The sequence below is a fragment of the Strigops habroptila genome, chromosome 1, assembly GCF_004027225.2.
Source record: "Strigops habroptila isolate Jane chromosome 1, bStrHab1.2.pri, whole genome shotgun sequence".
Taxonomy (NCBI): domain Eukaryota; kingdom Metazoa; phylum Chordata; class Aves; order Psittaciformes; family Psittacidae; genus Strigops; species Strigops habroptila.
The window spans coordinates 2,462,496-2,487,582 of record NC_044277.2 but is presented as its reverse complement, the minus strand read 5'-3'; the positions used below and the strand labels follow the sequence as shown (position 1 = coordinate 2,487,582).

General features: G+C 47.3%; 1 protein-coding gene across 7 annotated transcripts in view; it reads left to right on the top strand.

Moving 5' to 3' along the window:
- The first annotated feature begins 464 nt into the window (after positions 1-464).
- Positions 465-25,087, top strand: part of ADGRB1 (adhesion G protein-coupled receptor B1) — a 290,268-nt gene continuing 265,645 nt past the window's right edge. For all 7 annotated transcript variants that reach the window (XM_030496436.1, XM_030496423.1, XM_030496399.1 and 4 more), the window contains exon 1: positions 465-548. The gene's annotated coding sequence lies outside the window, so the exon portion shown is untranslated. The remainder of the gene's footprint in view (positions 549-25,087) is intronic.

Here is a 25,087-nt window from a genome sequence, read left to right as displayed (position 1 = left end):
AAGAAAGCAAGCAAAGCAGACGAGTGGATTTTAAACAAACATCTCTTTCTGAAGAAGACCCTTCTCGCTCTTCGCTGCTGGGAAAGCTACTCTGAACCCTGCTCTATGATTTTTTCTTAACGGAGAAGACTTGCTTGTCTGCTTGGATCTAATGATTTACTGGCTTTTAACGGCGTTTTTCCGCTCTCCTAAGGATTCCTCGGAAAACGGCTTCGTTCTTTGCAGCTTTTCTCTTCCACCTGCCTGTCTGCAGAGACACCAAAGGTTCTCCCTTCCTCTCCCTCCCCACCCCCATTTCTTTTAGTTTTCTTTTTCCTCCCTTTTTCCATTTGATATATACATGTATATATATATATAAGTGCGTATGTATATATATATGTAGAGGCGAGAGTGGAGGGGAGCAGAGGGAGAGAGGGAGCTCTGCCATCCTTCTGGACTTCACGCGCTGCCCAATGTTGGGCTGGTTACCCCTGGATATGTTGCTGGTTTCCATTTGGAATTTGACAAAGGGAAGAAGGAGGATATAAAACCTGGGGGAGCTCTGCAAGGTAAGGGGCTCCCGGCCACCCTTCCTTCTTCCTCGGAGGGGAGGGAAGAGGGGAGACACGACTTCTCCGGGCTGCGCTTTGCCTTGAGTGCAGGGAGAGGGGGGGATGTCTCTCTTCATCCCCAAGGGAAGCAGCGGTTGGGTACCCGCTCCTCTGCTTTTGCCCCTGGAAACAGCACCCGAAGGATGTTTTCATCCCCTCCGCTCCGCAATTTGGACTGATGGAGCATAATCGCTCCCTGCCATGGGAAGTTTTAACTTTCGTGCATGCGGGTCCTGTGGGCAAACATCAAGAGGCGGTGGAAAATATTGATGTCTGCAGGATGCGGATGGGGGGAAATGCGTTCGTGTCCGAAGGAGAGGAGCTGGGGACCGGGTTGTTGCTGGGGGAGAAGGCAGCCATGGGGAGGGAAAAGGAGCTGGGAATCGCGACGGGGAGAGAGCTGCAGAGATAGCCTGCAAAGTGCTGCGAAGCCGCGGTGCCTTCGCGGGCAGCCCTGAGGTCCGGGACTCCTCAGCCTGCAATGTTGGCAAACAAAGTCTCGGAAGGATAGGCAGCCGCTTGCCCCGGGCATGAATCTGCCCTTATCCCAGCTCCTTGCCTTTTCCTTGGAGAGCTGGGATGGGGTTTTTTTTGCTGGGGGGAATCCTTGCTTGCTTTACCGCTTGTGTGGCACCTTCCCAGGGCTGGAGGCGATAGCTGGGGAGGTGATGAGCTGCTAATGTCCCACCCCAAATGCCATTTATCAGCACTTAGCTTCACACTATAGGAGAAAAACAGCCTTTAGCCTATGTAGAGATCAGAGTATGGCACAGACATACACAAACGCTGCTCCCGGTGCTGGGCTCCTGGGGGATGCTGGCGCCCAGGCATGGCTTAGCCTTTCTTTGGGGAGGGAAAAGCTGGGGGGGGGGGTGGAAGTGGAGAGGGAAGGAGTCTCCATCAGGGATGCGTAATTACAAAGCATCTTGTTCTGAATCACCCTGTGTGGGAATGAATCGCAGAATTTGTCTCTCCCTCTTCCCCCACCGCCCCCTTCCCTTTCACGGCCTGACATTCGCTGATGGAGGGTGGCTGTTGATGCATCTTCAGACTTTCGCAGAGAGGTGTTTCTGCCATGGCTCTGCCAAGGCTGGAAGGAAGAGCAGGGTGAGGGGGAACAGGTAGAGCTTTCAAAGGGACTTTTCAGCCTGGTTGTGCCCCGGTCCTGGCTGAGAGGAGGCGTCGCTCCCCAACAATCGAAGGCACGGGTTGCAGATCAACTCTGCAAGGTTGTGACTCGTCCCTCATCCTGCCCTGGCCAAGGAAACAACCCCTGTGAATCAGTTGCATAGAGAGGAGGTGGTAGGGAGGGAAGTATCAAGGCAAGGTCAAAGGGATGGAGGGCAAGACACCCCCATTCCATCCCCAATCACCCCATCCCTTTGGAGCTGGGGTTTTCCAAGGCTCAAGCTCAATCCAGCTCCAGAGCGCCAGGGCCAGCTGACAGCTGATGGCAGAGGGAGGAGGAGGAGGGGAAGAGGGGGGTGAGGAAGAGCGAAGCTACTTTTGACAGATGCCAAAACCTGCCTGCGCGGCAGAGCGAGAATCGCCCCAAAAGCCGCTGCTCCCTGCGAGGGTGCCGGGAGGTGGTCAAGGTGCGGGGTGCACCTCCTCATCCCTGTTACCTGTTGACTAGCTGTAGATTTGCTCTCGCTTGGCAACGCAAAGCCTATGGAAAAGCCATAGGGATGAGCCCCGGGCACTCCGCGGCGCTGAGTGGCGACCTCCACCGCGTAGCAGGGAGGACTGTGTATTAATGATGATGACTCTGCTTTGGCTGGTGCTGAAATATCTGTATTATCTATTATCAGCTGGGAGACGAGGCTGGAGGCTTCGCAGAGCTGGGATCGCTTCCAAAGTCCGGGCTGCTAAAGGAAACAAACAACTCCCCGTGCATATTAAGTGGGTCCCTAATTAATTAATGACTCATTAACCTGGGTCCCGCAGTCACTACTGTGCCCAAGAACCTCGCTGAGGAAGAAGGTTGCAGGGCAGAGAGGGAGAGGTTTTTACCCTCGGAGGGTGCTGAGGAATTGCACCAGCTCTCAGCCAAGCCGCACTGCCAGGGATAGGGTGGCCACGGGTCTGAGCCAGGCAGGGGCCATTGAGCACACAGGACGTGCTGCTTGGTGGGTCTCAGATGCAGAACATGGGCATGGAGAGCTCAGGGGTGCTGGGGACACACACACCAGGGGACCCCCATGTTCTGCTTTGCGTGTTACAGTGGGGCTGGGGTGCAGCATCGCTTCCGCTGCGGAGGGTGAAGTGGAAGGCTGGGCAGGAACTGGACAGGGACAAGGGAAGGAGCAGTACTCCTGGTCCTTTCCATAGCACTTGGGATGCTGTTTCAGAGCCCTGGGTGCAGGGGTAGGGGCTTGCATCCCCCTTAATTCTCCAGCAAAGGTGGGCAGGCTCAGGGAAGGACTGGCTGCAAAGCAGGAGCATCTGTTAATGAATGGTCTATACCCCTGTTCCCCTTAATGGGGGAAACTGAGGCAGGGGAACAGGACAGACCCCCTACCGGGGCTGAGAAGTGTGTGTGTGTTTGGGGGGGAGACTGCTGAACCCCAGCCAGACCCTCAAGGAGCAGCCAAAGGCAACCTCCATGGTAGGGAAAACACCCCCCCATCCCACTGCTGTTCCACCCCAGGGAGAGATGCATTGCCCTCTGAGTACTGGCACTCAGAGATGGTCTGGGGGACACACAAACACCCCTTCCCTCCTTTCCAGCACCCCATAGCCCCCTTTTTCCAACCACCCCAAACTTATCGACCCCCCCCATCACCTGCATTCCTTCCTTCCCACAGCATCGGGGCCATCCCCGCTGCAACGTCGGGTGGGAAAGGCTGAGAAGGGATGGGGGGCACCTCAACCTAGTGTCCGGGTCCCCCCTTAACCCCGCAGTTTTACCTAGAGGAGGGGCACGGGGTTTGCGGCGAGCGGCGGGGAGGTGGCGCTCGCAGCCCGGCTATGGTCGCCCGCAGCCCCCGGAGCGCAGGGATGCTCGGCACAGCCGGTTGGAGCGGAGACCCCCTCTTTACCCCGCCAAAGACCTCCAACAAACCGGCAGCCCCGACGGCTGGGCTTGCATGAAGGGCACCCGGAACACGCCGCTCCACGGGGTTTATTCCCGAGCATCACATTCCCTTGGGCTTCCCTCCCTATCCCCGGTATTTTTACCATACTCCCCCACATGTTTTCCCCCCACACTTCTTTCCTATTTCAGCATTCTTGTGAAAGAAGAGGCTATTTGGGACGCTAACGGAGTGCAAGAGGTGTGTGCGGCTCTGCTCACCCCTATGGCCAGGATGATGGTGGGGGGGAAACCCCCAGCCCCAAGGGCTTGCTTAGATGCTGTGTGCAAGCCCTTGCTCCCTATGAGTGGGGAACGGGATGCCCAAGCACTCTGGGAGTCAGCCCAGAGTATTGACCAGCAGAGATTGTGCCCCATCATTGCTTTAGGAGAGGGGGGAGAAGATGATGAAGGGGCTTCCTAGGGTGCCTGCAGATGGCTTTTCTTCCCCCGTTTACTTTTAGGAAGCAGAGGGGGATGCGCTGTGATTCCAGATCCAAACCCACCTTCTCCCATACCTCAAGCGTAGCAGGAAATCCCCTGCCATCGATACCTGTTGCAGGCTATCAGCTTGGCTCATTAATTAGCTGTGTTGATTATGAGGCAAAGCTTCTCCCTGGGCATGATCCATGCTGCTCAATACCTTGCTAGGATAGGTGCAAAGGGAGAAGAGGGTTTTCTTCAAGATGGATGACAGGCTGTCTCTGTAACTAGCTCGCCTCCTCCCCTTGAAGAAGAGAATTCACATCCCCAAGCGAGCTTTCAAAGGGAAAGGAGCTGGCATCTGGCCTGGAGGTTTGCAGATTTGTCTTTCTTGGTGTCGCAGCACATATAGGAATGGCTTTATGTGGCTGCAAAGTGCAGAGACCCTGGCACATCTCGGCACTCGCCGTGCACAGGATGCTCCTGTGTTCTTCTCATGGCTCCTTCCCCAAATTCCATGCTTGCTTGAGGTTTGAAGAAGGTGCTGGGATGGAAGAGGGCAGGAGAGAGATGCTTGTGCTTGGGTAAAACTGGACTGAGGCAAAGGTAACTTGCTGATGGTTGGACTTGATGATCTTAAAGGTCTTTTCCAACCTAGTTGATTCTGTGATGTCCATCCATATATTTGGGCAGGGTGGGGATTTGGGGCTCTGAAGAAAGGGGCTGGGGCAGAGTTCTTGCAGCAAAGATGGGGATATGGATCTCCTTTGAGTCTCAGCTGCTTTGAACCACATCTCTGCCAGGGAAAACAGTATTTCAGTGTCCCATATGCACCAAAGAGACAGGGACCTCTTTTGAATTGAGATGCACTCTTTTTCTTTAGATGTGTGGCTCCCTCAGGTCCCAAATCCTTAGCGAAGCAACCTTTTAAGCCCCAAATCACCATGACAGGGAGCTGTGGAAACCCTCATTTCTCCAAGTCAGGACAACCATAGATGTTATCCTGGTCTTCAGCATCCTCCAGCATTCCAGGATAGGAGGTCCCATGTGTCTTGTAACCCTTCTTAACACTCCTGCTGGCCAAAGGCAATTTTCCCACAGCACCACACCATCCCTTCCAGTACCTAAAGGGCCTACAGGAAATCTGAACAGAGACTTTTTACAAGAGGATATAATGATAGGATAAGGGGAATGGCTTTAAGCTGGAAGAGGAGAGATTTAGATTAGATACAAGGAAGTTGTTCTTTACTGTAAGGGACTGGCACAGGTTGCCCTGTGGCTGCCCCATGTCTGGCAGTGTTCAAGGCCAGGTTGGACACAGGGGCTTGGAGCAACCTGGTGTAGTGTGAGGTGTCCCTGCCCATGGCAGGGGGTTGGAACTGGATGAGCTTTAAGGTCCCTTCCAACTCAAACCAATCTTTGAATCCCAACTTAGTATTGATGGTATTTTATTAGAAGGTAAGAAACCACCAACTAGAAATCAAACATCTCTCTTGGAGAGCAATCTGACATGTAAGCCCATGTGGAGAGCATGCATGCCTTTTCTTACATGCACTTTGTGTGATCGTTGCCTCTTTAATATAGAATCATAGAATCATAGAATGATTTGGGTTGAAAAGGACCATAAGATCATCCAGTTCCAACCCCCTGACACGGGCAGGGATGCCTCACACTAGACCATGTGGCCCAAGGGTCTGTCCAGCCTGGCCTTGAACACTGCCAGGGATGGAGCATTTGCCACTTCTTTGGGCAACCTGTTCTAGTGCCTCAGCACCCTCACAGTAAAGAGCTTCTTCCTTATATCCAACCTGATGGTTTGTAGTATGTTGAGGCTACAAAATACAACAAAGAAGAAGAGAAAATGATCATTAAATCAAGTCCCTTTAGAACTTCCATTTGTCGTCACATCTTGGACTTAGAAATACCTCGTGGTGCCTCTCGGAGAGAGGGTTTTGTATTAGTCTGATTATGCTGCAATAATCTGTCATGTTGCTCCAGGAAGCTCTCAGGGAATGGGGGGAGGAGGGGAAAGAAAGGAAAAGAAAGATAATATTTAAAATGAGAGGGCTGCTCGATTGGTGAATGTCTCACGCAGACACACATCACTGCCCCCTTTATGGGAATGTAAATTGGTTACCTCTGTCAGAGAACATGAGAGAAGATTTGCTGATTTCAGTTTGTTGGAGCGAATCACCCCCTGTCAATGTTATCAAAATTAAACTGGGGACCGTTTCTTCCTTTCCTTCTATTCCTTCTGTGTTTTTGTCTAAAATATCCCTTCATAAAACATTGATCAAGGAGCTGATGATAAATGAGCTGTTGAGACTGCAAAAGCTCTGCTGTGTTTGGTGTCATGCCTTGTCCCTGGACAATGGCGATCGGGGAAAACAAATGGTATATGGAGGAAGGATGGATGGAGACCTTGTAAGGAAATCTAGACTTTCTACCCATTTGGAGTATCTGGGGATAAAAATTGAAACAAAGAGCTGTAATCTAATGTGTGTTAGTGCAGCATGTCAATATGTTGGTGCACTGAAGTGAATGTATGAAGCGAGATACATAAAGTCTGCAAAATCCTTTTTCCAGTGAGCATCACAGAATCATAGAATCATGGAATGGTTTGGGTTGGAAAGAACCTTAAGACCATCTAGTTCCAAACCCCTGCCATGGGCAGGGACACCTCACACTAGACCATGTCACCCAAGGCTCTGTCAGCACTCCCACCTGCATATTCACCTTGTCTACTCCCTGTTATCAGGCTGGCTTTGCTAAATGGAGATGGTCCCTCAGTTCTTTGAGCTCAGCTGGCCCATAACAAAGTCCTTACTGATTGCAAAATGGCTCTTTTCTTTTTTCGCTCTGCCAGATATTAGGATTATCCCATTCCTGGCAGACCTACCTATTCCATATTCATTGAGAGTTAGTATAGCTCTCACTCTAAATGCTTTCAGGATAGGGGTCATCACAATTTCCACGCTGGAATAGATCTGGAGCTGAAATGCTTTGTCTCTACCCCATCTGTGCTCCTGTCTTCTTGTGGACTTCCCAGCTGACCGTTTAAGCCTACAGATACGCATGTTACTGAATGTTTGGTCTACCCAACACCAAATCCCATGGCTGCATTTTAAGAGATGCTGTAGTGCCATCCTCACTGAGGACCAAGAGCACTGTAAGGCTGATCTCATCCACTGCCAAACCACGTGTTTCAGGCCAGGGGTTCAGGTCACACTTCATTGAGACATTGGGTTTTCTGCACTTTAGTGTTTTCATTTAAAAATGGGGATGCCTGGCTTCCTTCTTCCCAACGGGGCTCTGTGCCAGCCGTTCAAACGAACTTGGTCAAACAACCCTTCCTTAGGGATTCTGAGATGAAGGGCACCAGCCAAGCAGCCAAGGCATGAATCCTTCTTCTTGTGTTTTGACTGCGAATGCATGTCCACCCTTAAACGTTCCTCCTGAGTCATGTTTTCTTGTCTTTCCCAAGCCTTATTTTCTTGATGCCTTTCTACAGCGGAGGGTCTGGAAGTGTCCTGTTCCCTCTGGATCAAACACATGCTTTTTCAGGAGAGCTTGTGTAACATTTCATCTTGCAGAATGGTCCTTTGTATAGTCCAGCCCATTTTGACATACAAGTACATTAAGCCTGGGGTAGGAGTCTTATGCTCTATGTTGTTTAGCAGCAATTTAACAATGGCTATGTCCTGGAAACAAATATCTGCTGGTTCCTGCAAATGAAAGTCAATACACCTTCAGAAGGAAATTTGTCCTGATGGGGTCTTTTGTATTGAAAGCCCTGTTGGTAGATTTATTCATTGTGCAGCTTCGTTCCCTTAACAAGTCAGTTATTCATTGGCCATTGCTTGAGGGTATGTGGAATTTATGGTCATAGTCCTGTAATCAGATATTTTGTTATAGAGGGCTTTGCCACTGTGAGAGGTTTGAATAAATCAGTATGCAGCAAAAATTGATCCTCTCACGATCTATTTCTGGACTCTGCTCCTGCTTTAAGAGTATTATTTTCTCCCTTCTCAAACCATGCTATGGAAACCTTTGTACGTTTGGGCTCTGGTCAGCTCTGCCAAAGCTATGCATTACATATGTAGACTTACACTCACATTTATGTGTGATTTCCAGGCATGATTTTTGTTCTGACCATGCTTGAGACACATCCTGTTGCCATTTCCCAGACAAAAGACAAACGAAAAGGAAGGAGTTTTTCTCTGTCACCTGAGTTAAGCATCTGGAAGGTGGAAAGGACTGCTTGAAAAGACTTTAATCAAATGCCAGTGAAAAAAGGGAAATCTCATTTTGAGTAACTGAACTGATGTCTTATGTACTAAAGAGCTTGGCCTGCTAATCTCCCCTTTTCAGATGTCGTTGTACAATCTGATCAGCCCTATTGAGCTGAAACAAGGGTTAATTGCTGGCAAAAAGCTCCTCACCTTTGTGCATACAAAGAATGCAGCAGGGGTGAGCTCCTTGCATTTTGGAGCTTAGTGGAAGCTCACCATATGCAGGCAATGGAAAGGGAATTCAGTTCTTGTGTGAGCCCCAAGAATATCTCTCTCTGAAGTTAAAATTACAGCAGGGCCTATGAATTTTATGGCAGAAATCAGGGATGGGAGGAGAGAAAAATCTCTGTAACCTAGCAGCGTGTACAGCTGCTGCCTGTTAGGCCTTCAGTGATGTTAAATGTGTAGATGGCAAAGAACTTCAGGGCTGAACTGCCTTGAGATGAACGCTTGGGCTGGAGCTTGGCAGTGATATGGTTAGTCAATGCTCTGACATGCTGCCTGCCTTGCAAGTGTTACCCGAGGCACAGCATCTTTCTAGGGAAACTGATGGCTCTAGGGGTGGGTTTTGATTTAAGAAGAGTGTGTGGCAAATCCTAGAATCCTGGAATCATAGAACAGCTTGTGTTGGAAGGGATCTTAAAGATCATTAGGGATACTTTTCCCTAGAGCAGTTTGCTCCAAGCCCCATTCAACCTGGCCTTGAACACTGCCAGGGATGGGGCAGCCACAGTTTCTCTGGGCACCCTGTGCCAGCGTCTCAGCACCCTCATAGTAAAGATCTTATGTTCAGATCAGGACATTTAGTGCCTTGTCTGCTCCTATGAATGCAGCCAACACGAATGAGTGTCAGATTTTGTGATAAGGACCATGTGGATTATGTCCATACAGCATGTGGGTAAAGAAACATGTATGAGAGGGGGGGTCAGTGGGTCTTTGAGTTACATCTCAATAGAGGCAGCAGATGTGACACAGCACTGTCCTTCCAATCACCCATCTTAGCACTTGCAGGTCAGCCACGAGGGCAAGTGAAGGAATAAATATATAGTGAAAGTACATTTGCTGCATATTCTGAATGCTCACAAAAAATAACATGCACAATGTTCAATATTTTCTGTCCTGCGTGACTTGCTGGCTTCTGCCAGCTGGGGCTTTTAGATATGTTAGTAGGGATAGCAGTGCTGTAAGGACTTCCAGATTCTCCAGATGGAGACGATTCTGCTACCAGCAGGAGAGATGGTGGCAGTCAGAAGAGCAGCAAGGCTGGGAGGGCAAGGGGGAAGCTGGGAGAGATCCCAGCAAAATGCCAGTTAGCTGGGGGATCCAGTTAAGTGGGATGCATGGAAATATCAGGAAGGCATCCTTTGCCATGAGAGTTTGCATGCTTATAGAGGTACCCAAGGCATCCCTCTGACACCAGACAGTTGCCTGTCTATGGGCAGTGCCTACAGGGATGGAAAAGCCACTGGAAGGGGAGGTTTTGGCAGCAAGACCCTGAATGGGATAATCTCAGTCCAGAGCCTGACCCTTTACCAAGACCAAGGAAGATGGTGGGGTGGGTTGGAGGAGGTGATTTCCAGATGTCCCTCCATCATCTGTTATTCTGTGAAGAAGAAACAGGAGTGCTGCAGACTTTGGTGTCCCCGCTGGACATAGGTGCCCTCAGAAGCTGCTCTTTGACCTGTTTATGCTGAGCCTGCAAGAAGCACTGAAGGTTGTCTAGCAGGACAAACTCCAATGTGGGACTGTATGACAGCACTCTTTGGGCTTGGTATCTCAGAAAGGAAGAGAACTGATGGGGACTGACGTCTGGGGGCTGAAATATAAGGGTGCTGAGGTATTTTGAATGAGAGCAAAACCTTTTACTGTGTGAGACAGCCTTAACACCCCTCAAGAAGCAGAGACTGTCCTTGCTCGGTGTTGGGACAAAGTCCTGGTTTGATGTCCTGTTGACTTAATCTCACTTTTCTGTTCAAGGACCCTCTTGGTAAGTCCATACCCCTTTATGTCTCTATAGTCTTACATTGATTTTTTTTGGCTGGGCTGAGGCCAGTGGTGATGCTACAGCATCTTTGATCAGAAATGTGCACACACCTTGCCCTAAGATGTGATACTTCGCTTCTTTTACTTCCGTAAGAAGCCTTGCTGTGAACAGCTTCTTTTGTTGTCCTGGGAAAAGCTGAGGTTTCAGGCTTGTTCTGCATTTGAAGGGATCCTCCACCACAAGCTCCTTCTTCCTGGTTGTGTGGGGCTGATGGCCAGTAGGTCCTTCCCTTGCTTGGTCTGGCTTTTGCCTTCTGATTAGTAGCAAAGATCTCCACAAAAGGACCTCTAAGACCATCTTAGAGTGCCTATGAGGACAGCACCTGAGTACCAACAGCAACAGGTATGATGTGGGATGTAGTGCTGGGGATGAGGAAGATGGCTGGTAAAGCTGGCTCTGATTCCTACTACCTTCCCAGCATGTAAAAGGACTATTTCTTGGGCTGGAGCTCACCTTAGAAGGTTCAGGGAACGGAAACACCTTTCTTCTCTATCTTGAATAGGTTTCAAACATGTTTAGAGAGGAACTCACCACAAGGGTTTCCATTTTATATGATGAGGGGAATGTGGGATGAAGCAGTAATTTTTGTCACCTCCCTTCCCTTGCCCAGAAGGGTGGTTGGATCTAAACAGGACTCTTCCAGTGCTGGAGCTGGGTCACCAGGGTCTGCTTGTGTGCAGGGGACAGTGCTGGGGAGTGACAGGAAAGGTGCTGATAAATACAACTACCTTGCACAACTAAACACATGGGATGCTCCACATCAGACATGGCTGCTTTTCACATGGACTTGCAAAGTCTTCCTGCAACCTCCTGCACTCATAAATGCAGTTTATGAACCGCAAGGTGCACAGCAAGTTGTAGCGATGTGGTTATTAAAACCCCAGCCTCTCACCTCAAATTACAACCCAAATGCTGTGTGTGTTTCCCACTTAATGCTGGCCCTCAGAGGTTTCCTTTTAGCTCTAAGGCCTTTTGAAGTTGCTGTTGATTACGGAGCAGACAGCATGATCCCCCTGTGGAAGTTATTTGTAGTTGGGAGGAGGAAGGGAGGAAAAGGAAATCAATCACCCTAGTGCAAATGCCAACAATGGGGTGGAGAGTTAACGATGCTGCTCAGCCATACTTCCCACTCCGTGGCCCATCCTGCCACTCAGACATCCTTTTCTGTAAGTGTTGGTCTGATTACTGCAACTCCTTAGACAGGCAGAGAAGGAGTAATTGGAAGCAGGATTTAGCTGTGCAAATTGGCTTCTAGTCAGGAAAGTGGCTCCGGTGGTGTAAGCGTTCTGTCCTGCTGCCAAGCCCTCATCAAATAGAAGCTGGGGCTTCTATCTGAGGAGAGCTGGGGCTCTCCTTCTATCCTTACTTTTTCTTGTGGCAACTGGACTGTCTGTTTACCAGGTCATCAACTGGGCCAATCATTTCAAGTCATTGTGCTGTATTCCTTCCCAAATTATTGACCAATGCTGTGCCTGAGCTTTTCCTGGTGAGCTTTTTTAGGCTTACATCACTTGGTCACCATGGGTTGTACAGCGCTGAATATGAGCATGGCCAATGTAGAGCTCCTGAGCACAGAGGCAGTTGGTTGGTCTATGGCTTGAATTGGGTGGAAAGTGAGCCATTGGCAGAGATGAGATCAACATTGGGTGGTCTTTGAACCTTGCTTCATCTCCATCTCAGCCCTATCCCTCTGCAGCTTCCACAGAGCTGATGCCATCTCTGAAGTATGAGTTTCTTTGCACCCTTTCCTAGGTACTTTTAACCTCAGGAAAACTTGGATGAGAGTTCAAGAAGTTGGGGAAGTTTGACCTCTTTGCTACAATAGGTTCAACTCTTTGTTGTGGTCCCCTGGTATTACTGTGGCAGAAACAGTGAGGGCTTTAGGCTAATAAAAAGCAGGTATGCAAATAGCTGATTTTTCCCTGCGAAAATCCAACCGCAGTTCCAAAGCATGAAGTTGTTTGAGGGTTTTCTTTGCTTCCTTTCTTTGGATGCAAGGAGTCTTGCTGGTGACTCTTGTCTTCCAGATGTTCTTGACTTGATTCATTGCAGGTCCTGGATGGCTGCATTATTTGGGGTTTGTCAAACATTAGCCATAAATAGCTTTGAAATAGTAACAGCACAAAGCCTGGCATTTTTGCACTGGTGTGATAGGTGAACAGAATTGGGAGGTGGAGGACATCAGCCCAGCCCAGCCCAGTACACCAGCTGCTGATTAATGTTGGTTCCCTTGATTTCATAGAATCCATAGCAGAGACTCCAAAAGTGGTTAAAGATCACTAAAACATTTACTGTTCTTCCCCTTGAAGAACAAAAGCTCTAACATTGGCAAATATTCAAGGTGAGAGAATATGAGGAAGCCTGGGTAAATATGATGCTGTTGTTAGCATGGCAGCTAGTAGAGGCTCTGACTGAGGCTGAGCATTGTTGTGCTCTGTAAAATCAACTAAGATCTCTTTTCTTCTTATAACAGGAGTGGAGGTGAGTTTCACCTGGGCACCATGAAAGTTTCTTCTCCTTCTACTTAATCCTTATAAGTTCTTTGTTGTGTCAACATCTCTAGGGCGTGTGGGGATCTGGATCCCTGCAGATCTGCAATCAGTGGAATATCACATCTAATGCTAATCAACAATAAATGCCAGGGCTTGTTTCTTGTGTGGTTCAACTTGTTGCCACAGGACTCTATCTGTGGCACCTATCTCCCCACCTTTGGCTTAGTCTTGATTATATGGTTAATTAGTAAAAGTCCATGTTTGTATTAGTAATAATCCATAGTCTATATATTAGTAATAGTCTGTATATTAGTGATAGTCCATAGCCCATGCTGTCCCCTAGATAGTGCTTGGCATTATTTTGGGAACAATTATATAGTGTGGATGGCCTTCAGGCAGCCTGGGCTCCATCCCTGTGTGGTTCTACAGTATAACTGCAGATAAAAAATGCCACTAGCAAGCCAAATAATAAATAATAGGTAACCAGGAGAAAAAGATAAGGCAAAATGAGAAAGGATCCATTGGCATCAGTGTCCAGGGTGGTGGTACTCACAAACCGCATCTCAGGACAACACTTTGTACATAGCCTGAGATGTGCCAAAGAGTAACCTAGCTAGCAGTGTGGATTTGCATTCAGTAGCCTGGCCCACAACTAGTTGAGGTCAACGTGTTGCACAATGGAGTGTGGTGTCTGAGATGAGTTTCCCAACGTAACGTTGGCCCATCAGGGCTGCACTCCTGAATCTGCTTTTACTGTCTGATGGATGCTTCATGGCTCACAGGGCAACACAAGTCCAGTGCACATGTAGAAGAGACAGGAAGACCTGGTAGGACTTTCTGCCCGAGCTCCAATGACTTTCAATGTCTGGGAAGGATCTTGTCTCCTCCTTTGCACCACTTCTCAGTAATAATGAGGAAACACACCACCAACTTCCCTGAGCATCTGTTTCATTCATGGGGCAAGTGATTTTCTTCACTGTTGTACTGATTGGGAGTTGAAACGCCTTCAATCCTGTGTTGATTATGTTCCTTGGAGCATTGAGCCTCCTGCAGGCTCTTAGAGCCCATATGCATGAATACCAACCTGTAACTCAGCAGAGTTTTTAAAACCACATTTTCTTGTGAGACAAAGCCTGATAATTTCTGGCCATCCAAAAGCATTCAGGAATATCCTAAATTGTGTCCTCTGGGCTGGATTCCAGTGATAAGTCTTTTGTATTTCAGACTTTCCTGTATGATTATTGGAGTAGGGGGACGGAGTCTCTAAATGAGCAATCAAGGACCTTCCATCCCTTTTTTCTCCACCACTATGGCTTTCTGCTGAACCCCAGGGTACTATCTAATCCTCTCCTCATCTCATGATGTAGTTAGGGCACAGTAAACTAAACAGGGAGAGGACACAGGTCCAAAAACTGCCCTGGATTTGTGCAGACAGTTTAATCTTTAGAACACACTCTGATGTGTTTTCAGCCCTGCTTAAGCAGTGTTTTCCCATCCCCAGCCTGGCCACAGTTCAGAGGACAGCCTGGGATGTGGGTCACCTTCTCCTGGCAGGGAAAGGGGTGAAATTCCCATCCATATGGTTGCCCTGTGTTAATTGTAAGCCAAGGAGCAGCACAGGGGTTGAGCTATGTGTAGATGCCTATCTGGGGGCTCCTTTCTGTACTATAACATCTCACTGCAACAAACAGCCAATTTTACAGCTCCATAGATCACTGGATAAAAAACACATTTAATTCTATGGTAAGGTCAGTTTTTAGTTAAAAGGGACAGAATGGATTTAATTTATAAGCCTCTCCAACTTTATGGCTTGCATTTAGAGTTATATCTATTATGTAGTGCCAAACACGTAGTCTAAAAATTGATTCCCCCTTTCTCCTCTTTAGATTTGCTGTGTCAGGAGGATTCTGATTACCCTCCTGTTTGCTTCAAGCCAACAGATAGACTGAGGTAGATCTAAACCTCAGGGATGACAACTGTGACAGCAAAGTGCAAGTTTATAGGGAATGAAACTGGGCCAGGTCTTTTCCTGCATTGGAATAAACATAGAATCACAGAATGGTTTGGGTTGGAAAGGACCTTAAGATCATCCAGTTCCAACCCCCTGCCATGGGCAGGGACACCTCACACTAAACCATGTCACCCAAGGCTCTGTCCAAGCTGGCCTTGAACACTGCCAGGGATGGAGCATTTAACAGCAAATTTCAGGCAAGAGAAATAAAGTCCAGATGAGGTCAGGGAGAAAGCTTTTAAAGATTTCCAGGGGTCTTAACAGTGGTGAGAATGAAGGTTGGAGACCACTGAAGGGAAGAGAGGTCATCTGGTGTTAGCAAGAGGAAATAGACCAAGATCATCACTTAATAGTTGGTTCTGTAAACACACCTCAGGCTTATTTGCTTGAAGTGATGTCTTTGCAGAACAATGAACACCAGAAAGGGGAAGACAAGGAAAGTCAGCACTTGTGAGGCCAGAAGGAATCACTACAACCTTGTGTCTGAGCTCCTGTGGACATGGATGGGAGGTTCATCCAACTATGACTGCACAGATGCTGTGACTTGTGGTAGGAAACAAGCTAACCTTTTAGAGAGATGCCATGTCTTGATTTAGACACTTCCAAGCAGTGATGGATGGAGCATGTTATTAAAGTAAGGGAGGCTTGAGGCAGGGCTTTGAAAGGAATAGGGAGCCTGGCTCTTCCTTGGAGCATCTCTATATCATAGTCCACCCATTAGGAGGGCAGCAAGGAGGGGATCTGACTCCCTCTCTTGCAGCTGTGTTTGTTGAGCCACAGTTTTGTATCTCTGTGATTAAGCTGTGCTCATAAAATTCATAGCAAACACTCTGGACAAGCTGCTATCTGCCCTTTAAAGTCGAGGAGAGGAGAAGTGAACCGCATTTGCCCATAAACAGCTCTGGCCATGCTTGAGTGAGTGATTGCAGTAAAACTAGAGCTATAAATAAAACACATGTGCCTGTGTCCACTACGGTAATCTCCTGAGAAGATGTCAGTTGCTTTGGGACTTCAGTGAAATAGCCATATTTTCAGCCTCTATTTATATTAATCAGAGGTTTTTTTATTGCTGTTGGTTGTTGGTTGTTGGGTTTGAGGGGGGGTTTGTTTTAGTGCAATCTGAAAATGAGCCAGCTTCGGTGTGTGCTCACAGCCCAGAAACCAACTGGGCTGCATCAAAAGAAGCATGACCAGCAGGTCAAAGGAGGTGATCCTGCCCCTCTACTCTGCTCTCGTGAGACCCCACTTGTAGCACTGTGTGCAGTGCTGGTGTCCTCAACATCAAAAGGACATGGAGCTGTTGGAGCAAGTCCAGAGTAGGCCACGAGGATGATCAGGGGCTGGAGCAGCTCCCGTATGAAGACAGGCTGAGAACATTGGGGCTGTTCAGCCTGGAGAAGAGAAGCTGCATGGAGACCTCAGAGCAGCTTCCAGGGTCTGAAGGGGGCTACAAGGATGCTGGAGAGGGACTCTCCATCGGGGACTGGAGTGATAGGACAAGGGGTGATGGGTTCAAACTGAAACAGGTGAAGTTCAGGTTAGATATAAGGAAGGAGTTCTTCCCTGTGAGGGTGGTGAGGCACTGGCACAGGTTGCCCAAAGAAGTGGTAAATGCTCCATCCTTGGCAGTGTTCCAGGCCAGGCTGGACAGAGCCTTGGGCAACATGGTCTAGTGTGAGGCGTCCCTGCCCATGTCAGGGGATTGGAACTGGATGACCTTAAGGTCCTTTCCAACCCAGACCATTCTATGATTCTATGATTCTATGAGAACAAACTAGCACAGGACACCCAGTCCAAAATAGCAATGTGAACAAGGTGTTAAGGGACACTTGGACCAATGGTAGCAGCCAGTGGTGAGGAACAAGGCAGGGAAGAGGAGGGACTACACATTCCTTGTACGGGGTCACACCATGGCAGTGGTGACTGTTCCTCCTGTGGACCTGAGGAACCCTTCTCCCAGGGTTCCTGCATCCGGGCTGGGTTTAACTGTGCATTGCACCATCTTGTTTCAGAGTCGCATAGGCCTGAATAGAGAGATCTATGTTCTGTGCTGTTCACCTCTGCTCACCTAGTTATGAAACGTGGCCAAAATAACAAAATCTGGAAATCATGAAACTTTTTCCCTTCAAATCTCAACTTGCTTAAAAATACATTGGTTTTTTTTTTTTCCTTTTTAAATTTGGAATTTGAAAAGTTGTCAGCTTGTTCCAGCAATGACAGCTGGGATTTTCTTTTGTAATTGCTACTTGTCCTTATTTTTTAGTGTTATCTGTCTTTTCTCATTGCATAACTTGAGCAAGTCTGAGTTCACAGAAGAATACCAGGTATTATGAGAGCAGCCACAAAGGTGTCAGAAGCTGAGGACAGAGCTACACCCAAAATGACCAGGAGATTATCAAACTAATAAGGACAGAACCCAGTCTCCATGGGAAGTGAAGTATTTGCCTCTGCATCCTTTCTTTCGGTCTCCAAGGAGCTCTGTCTCACTAACAGCAGCATCTTAGAAACTGAAAGGAGCAGTTCACAGGGAATGAAGGTCTCTCTGGCTCTGTAGCCACATTTATCAGCATCCTGGCTGGAAAGGGCATGTCCTTTAGGTTCATTGTGCATGTGGAGAGTGGGAATCTTATTTTTAGAAGCCTAAACTTGAATTTGCCTAAAATTAGACAACTGAAAGGCACCAACAGGAGCTTTGGACTTGAAGGTGAGATTTAAACATGGGATAGAGACTGAGAGTCACACGTGGAGAAAGATCAAAAGACCTTGTCCCAGTGCTTCAAATATGCATGTGGGACCTGTGATGGAGGAGTAATGACTGCAGGAGGCATGTGAAGGTGTGATTGAGGCATCATGGGATAATATAGACTGGAGAGGATTAAGGGTCACTATATTCAGAGTGACTATTTCCCTCGATTCAGATTTGCTCACGTGCAAAGTTAAAGGAGGCAGGAGGTGGTTTAGCAAGTTTCTTTCATCTCTCCTGGCTACATTCACCTTGACATCAAGAGGAAAGTAAGGCGGGAGAGAAGTAAGTGCATGAAGAAGAGTTTTCTGCTCCCAGTACCACGGTGCCCAACAACCCCCAGAGGTTTGAGGCTGAGACTCAGAGGTTTGGGGCTGAGGCCCCATCAGTCTGAGGCTCAGAGAAGGAGGAGCAGGACTCCAAGATAGCTCAATAAGGATAGAATAAAGCTGCTGGGCTTGGACCAGCTGGTTTGAATGTGACCTGGCCTGTTAACATCGTGCTAGATCTTATCAGGATGAAGCTGATCTCTGAAATTTGCCCTGGACCCCTAAAATATCTGTATCCTTGAGGATAAGGCATTAGACATGAAGGACCTTGAAGTAAAAAAGAGAACACAAGTGGAAAGGAGTCTCTCCTGCCTGCAGAAGGTAGCTGTCAGGTCTGTGGGCTGACACATGAGTCCTTGAGCTACTGGGGACTTCAGTGTAAGCTTAGACCAGAAAACATTCACCTTGTTGCTGATGACTCACCAAATGCCTGAGAGGAAACAGCAAGGAGGCATCTCACAGGATGGAGAAACACCTTGATGCAAAGGCCCCCTGTTGCACTCAGCTCTATAGAAGCTACAGAGGTGTAAAGCTGTTTCCATCTCTGCATTAAATATAGAGGAATAGGACTAGAAGGCCACTTCCCAAAGCCAGCTGCCTTCCTAGCGACCTCCAGCTCACCAGTAGCAGGGAGATTGCCCTGTTACTCCTATATGATTGACTGTCCAGGACAATAATTCTTCTGGTGGCTAGAAACCTAACGCGGGTATATCTTTTTGCCAGATCAAGCCTGTTTATTCTCATGGCATCACTGTCCATTCTTTCTTCCTCTGGTGCTTTCTTCTCACTATTTAAATATAGCATTTTAGTTTCACCTTCCTTCTGCAAGACCAAATACATCAGTATCTTTTGGTAAGTCTTATGTTCTGGTCATCTTAGTGATCTTCCTCTGCAAACCAGTCTCACTGAGTTCATCTTTCTTGAACCTGAGCACAAGGAATTGATAGAATATTTTAGGTAGGATTGAAGGTAGTGTCTTCTCTCCATTTGTAAACCTGGAAATATCTCCCCCAGTTCATCATAGATGGATAGGCTGCCTTCTTCACAGCTGTGCTCTTTGTATTCAACCTGTATCTTCGTCTTCAGCTTTTTAATGCTCCATAGGAATCACTTTACTCTTTTATAGCATTTAGCTTAGGAATATCTCCATTATCTAAATACGATAGTGTTATATTTGCATTACACCTGGGGAAACTGAGGCAGAGGCAAAAACGTGGCTTGGCCCTCCCCAAGGAAGGTGAACCTGGCCATAAACACTGCTAAGGAGAGAGGCTCCACCAACACCAGGCTGCTGTGGAAATCAAGGATTTTCTTCGGCCATGACTTCCCTCTGATCTCACGAAGCCGAGGTTCAAATGTCTCCCTGTGGGCAGAGGCTGCCTCTTCCAGGCGGGCATTATTCTAAGGAGACTGGTTGTTTTTCCTGCTCCTCAGCTTACATCCCCCCCTCTCTTCTTTGCTGGGCTGGGGATGAATGGGAAGAGAGAGAGGCTCTGAGTGGACTCTGTTCTCCATTGCCAGTCGCTGCTGAATTTCAAATACCTCCCCAAACAAAACCCAAACAAGCAGCTCCTTGTGTTCCTCTATCTCCTCTCTCTTTGGCCTTAGTCACCAGGCTTGGCAGCGCCACTGCTCTTCTGTGGCTCGTCACATGCAAGGCAGGGAGGATGGGCTGCTTTCTCCTTCTTCTTTTTGCCTTCAGGGGTCCAAAACAACAGAGCCCTTTGCCTTGTTTGCTTTGCTGGGGCAGGAGGGAGCAGGGATAGAGGAGGAGAATGGTGTAATTCCCTCCCTTTGCCGGGTGTTTGGTCAGCAGCAAGGTGAAGGTTGTTATCTTCAGAAGAGTGACTGTCACTGCCCATTGTTGTACCGTGCATCCTTTATGATGGTGATGTCTGCTCTCCTCCTTGTAGAGGGCAATAGGAAGGTGCTGGCTGCTCAGAGATGGAGGGAGAGGGCAGAATCTCCCTCATGTCCCAGAGGGATTCACTGGCTGGCAGGGTTGTGCTATGTGCAGAAATCAGCCAATGCAACTGACTCAGCTTATGTATTAAATACAGTTAACAGCAAAAGGGAACAGTGGGACAAAGCCAACTGGGAGGTGCAGTTGGGCTAAGGTGCTCATTTTGAGGGGTGGATACTGTTCTCCTAGCGCTGGAGTAGGGAGAACAGGAGAGGGGAGCAGAAAAGCACAGCTCCTCATTGCCTCTGCACTGCTGCTCTCCAAAGCAGTCTGGCAGTCATGGAGAGAAGGCAAAGCAATTCATGTGATCTGAGCAGAAGGTGTTTTAGGGGTCTTGAGACCTCTAAACTCATTCCACTTGTGCTCCAAGACAGGACTTGAACTCCTTTGCACTGCAGGGAGAAAGGGTCTCTCCAGACAGCATGGTGGGGTCAAAGCTGCTGCAGACTGAAGCAACTCCTTGTAACCTATTGATTTTCAGCAAGCCAAGAATGATAAACTGGGGCAGTGTAGTCTGTTTTCTGACCCCCCCAAAAAGGGGGAGGCAGGGATTTAGCACCATTTCTTTATCTTGTGTCTTAGACCAGAAAAGCCCTCTGTGCAAAGCTCACTCAGGATGCACTGTGTGTATTTGGCAGCATATTGCAGTGTTGTTCACTCTGCTGCGCTCAGGCACAGGTCTCAATTCAGCTCAGCTTTCACTGGATGAGAGGTGCAGCTCATCCTGGCAGCCTGCTTGGTGTATGCCGACTTTAAACGGCAGGACATGACCCTTTGCTTGTGATAAGGGATATTAACTCCTGACCTAAATAGGGCACAAGAGACCTGAAGCTTATGGAAAGCCCATTCCATTGGCCCGACTAAAAGCGAGGCAGCTTCTGCCTGTGAGCTATTGACCAGAAAGAGAAAATCATTAATAGCCATAGATTGCCTATGTGGATGAGCTTAAGCGATAGCTGGTGCCTTTGCAAACTCATGGGATGGGTCAGGAGAAAGGAAGCTGACTCCGTCTTGTGGGTAAATGCGAGTCTTTCTTATGCAAGGCTCATCACTACTGCTTCTTTGTGGGAAAGACAGCATCCAGGGTATTGTTGCTGTTGCTGTTCACCACTGCTGGAATGGCTGATGGGGCTGTCAGAGAATACAGAGTCAGGTATAATTGTGGGGTTTGTGCTAAACCCAGGTTTCTCGGCTAAGCACAGGAATCCTTGGGTGAGATTTAATGGCCTCGTTCTGCCTGGGGATAAATTACATGAACACAAATGTCTCTTCTGGCATTATATATGTATAGGTATATATAGATAAAAATATATGTTTAAAACACAAAATGCAAGTTTCTTTTACGAAGAATTACCTAGCCTTGGTACCATCCCTGCGTTTCCCTCTAGCAGAAGAAATGATCCTGAGAAACTCCTTGAGAATGGTGCTTTGTACAAGTTGATTTCTGCATCTGTTGCTATGTATCTAACACTGATTTGCGGGGCTGACCTTCTTTAACTGTGTGATGCTCCACTGCTTTTTGAAAGGGTTTGGCTTTTTCCAGTTACACTTAATACTCGGATGTTAAGAGGGAGCTCCTGTTAATATATCTTCTTATTTATTCCTACATCTGATCTTTATAGCTAACTCTATATATGAAAAAAGGAACACCTCCAGCTAGGAGTGGTATGTAAGGAGTCTTTTACTGCTAGGCAACCACTTCACATCCAAGGCTGCAAATTGTTACTCAGCCTATGACAGCTCTCTTAACCCCTGAGTTCTTCTGCTGAAACTGGGAAACAAGAAGCATTTATAAATGTTCCAGGCACAAAGTTAAAATCTTTTCAACGTGGATGGTCTCCAAAAGGTTTGGGGAAAAATATCAGAGAAAGGTGGTCAGAATTGTCAAATAATAATAATAATAATAATAATAAATAATAGGTAATAATGATGATTGTAATGATAATAGTAATAATAATAATACCACATTAGGTTAATTTCCCTTCCTTCCTTCCTTCCTTCCTTCCTTCCTTCCTTCCTTCCTTCCTTCCTTCCTTCCTTCCTTCCTTCCTTCCTTCCTTCCTTCACTCCTTCCTTCCTTCCTTCCTTCCCTCCTTCCCTCTTTCCCTCCTTCCCTCCTTCCCTCCTTCCTTCTTTTTTTCCTTCTATTAGGAAAATATTTTGATTTTCTGTGAGCAAATTTGTTCATTCATAACAACTTATCTCAGAACACATTTTTAGCCACTGATTTTTGCCAGACTCTCTTTGGTTGCTGTGTATTTCTGATCCCTTCAGTTGAATTCGAGTTCAATTTATAGTTGATACAATATAGATCATGAACCATGGTCATTTCACCTGTAGAGTGGTTTGAGTAAATCCATATATAGTATTATAGAATCATAGAATGGTTTGGGTTGGAAAGGACCTTAAGATCATCCAGTTCCAACCCCCCTGCCATGGGCAGGGACACCTCACACTAGACCATGTCACCCAAGGCTCCATCCAACCTGGCCTTGAACGCTGCCAGGGATGGAGCATTCACAACTTCCTTGGACAACCTGTTCCAGTGCCTCACCACCCTCACAATAAAGAGCTTCTTCCTTATATCCAACCTGAACTTCCCCTGTAATATGTACAGGCAGGGGCGGTTTTAATAAGTTGGTTATATACTTCCCAGGCCCAATGGTCCTTCTCCATGGAGAACTAAATCTTTAACTTTTGTCTTTGAAGGTTTTGCTCCTCCATCAGGAGCTGCTGAGAGGTTGAGATACCTCAGCCTCTATCCAAGTCCTTGTCACCAGTGGGAGGCCTTGTGGCTGCTGAGAGGTTGAGATCCCTCAGCCTCTATCCAAGTCCTTGTCACCAGCAGGAGGCCTTGTGAAATGAAACTGCTGACCTACAGGTCCTTTGATGATGAACAGTTTTCCAAATGCTTCGCTAAACATCAAAGTATTAATGAGTAATCCACACTATCAGCTACCAGCAGCAAAGAAGGAAAACAAGAGACAGTTTATTACTCTTCCAGCTTCAAATGTGTTGCCTGTTCCTCCTCCTACCCCCCAACCCAGGCACACCAGATTAGTGAAATCTGGACATTCTCCATCCGTAGAAAGAGATGGTAGTCAGAGGAGAATGGTTGGGATTATAAAGAATTGAGAAGATTTACAGAGTATATTGCTGATTGCATGAGCATCAATTTCTGAAAATGGGCTATGAAAAAACTTCTTGGATTTAACTAAAACATATAAAAAGCTGTAGCAAGGCACTAGCTGCAGAGCTGCTGGGATGGCAACAGCATTTATCATGCAAATCACTGCATTTCTGATTTTTTCCTGTACCTGAAAAAGGAGTTTCTCTTTCACTACACTGACTTTTCCATTACCTACAGCTCGAAGGTAAAAACTTGATGCTTTTATCCTAAATAGCCTGACTGCTGCCCTAAACAGCCTTAATGCTAAAGCTGAATGTGTGAAGATTAAAAGCACTGCTTAAAGGTTACTTAGATTACTAATTACTATTTGTCGTTAATGGCCAATCAGAGTGTGAAGAATGACTTTGTATCTTTTCCTCCCATGACCTCTACTAGTGAGTCCCAGTGGCTTCTTACACTTATGAGGGGTTTTCCTTCTATCCATCTTGAATAACTACCCTTCTAATTTCCTGGAGTATCAGCCAGAAAGGTTGAAGTTCTTGTGTTACTTTTCTTCTTGGTGCTTTTTTGTGATACTCAGCATGTTGGTCGATGAGAAACTGAACATGAGCTGGTAGTGAGTGCTTGCAGCCCAGATACCAATTGTATCCTGGGCTACATCAAAAGAAGCGTGACCAGCAGGTAGAAGGAGGTGATCCTTCCCCTCTACTCTGCTCTTGTGAGACCCCACTTGCAGCACTGTGTGCAGTTCTGGGGTCCTCAACATAAGGAGGGCATGGAGCTGTCAGAGCAAGTCCAGAGGAGGCCACGAGGATCATCAGGGGCTGGAGCAGCTCCTCTCACAGCCTGAGACCACTGGGGCCATTCATCCTGGAAAAGAGAAGCTGCATGGAGACCTCAGAGCAGCTTCCAGTGTCTGAAGGGGGCTACAAGGATGCTGGAGAGGGACTCTTCATCAGGGACTGTAGCGATAGGACAAGGGGTGATGGGTTCAAACTGAAACAGGGGAAGTTCAGGTTGGATCTAAGGAAGAAGTTCTTTACTGTGAGTGTGGTGAGGCACTGGAATAACTCACCTAAAGATGTGGTAAAAGGTCCATCCCTGGCAGTGTTCAAGGCCAGGTTGGACAGAGCCTTGGGTGACATGCTTTAGTGTGAGGCATCCCTGCCCATGGCAGGGGCTTGGAACTAGGTGATCTTCAGGTCCTTTCCAACCCAACCCATTCCATGATTCTATGATTTGTCTGCTGGTTTAGGAAAACCAAATAAGCATAATAAACCTTGTTAGATTTTGATCTTGTTCACTTGGATGGTAAAGGCACCATCCCTTCCCTGCTCACATAAATAGAGGTTTCCACACCCCACATAAGCAAAATCACAAGAGTTCCATATAAAGCATCTGTGGTCAGGAAAAAAAAATCCACATGGAAAAGATGAGTTATCTCACTTCTCATCAGATGATTATGTGCTTTTGCTCCAAGACTTCCAACTCCCACACTTGTGAAAGGTGTTTTATAGCAAGCACCAAAGTTGAGCAAGGGAATTCAAGAACCAGATTTTAATCAGTTATCTCTTTCTAAGGCAAGACTCTCCATGAACCAAAGCTGACTGGAAGGATAACTCATGGTTGCCACTGGCCAACTCTAACTTTTATCTGTCCCTATGAGCAGTGTTGACCTCCAGCTGAAAGCTTAATGAGAAGAAGTGACTTGGGAATTTATAGCAACTTGTTATTGTCCATTTGAACATCCTTCTGAACTTCTGTTTTCACCTAATTATTTCCTTACAGGTGGCCAAAGTCAGCTAAAAGCCACAGCTGGAGTTCCAATATCCCTGAGCTGCTGTTAATGTTGGTAGCCTCAGTTTTATGTGCCCAGGTAATTCTGGAGGGGAAGTGTAGGCCACACTTTGTCCACTTGTTATTGTGAAGGTGGACTAGTACAGCCTCTCCATGGAGCTACAGACCAATTGTGTCTTGTCCAGGCTTGCTTTCCATAC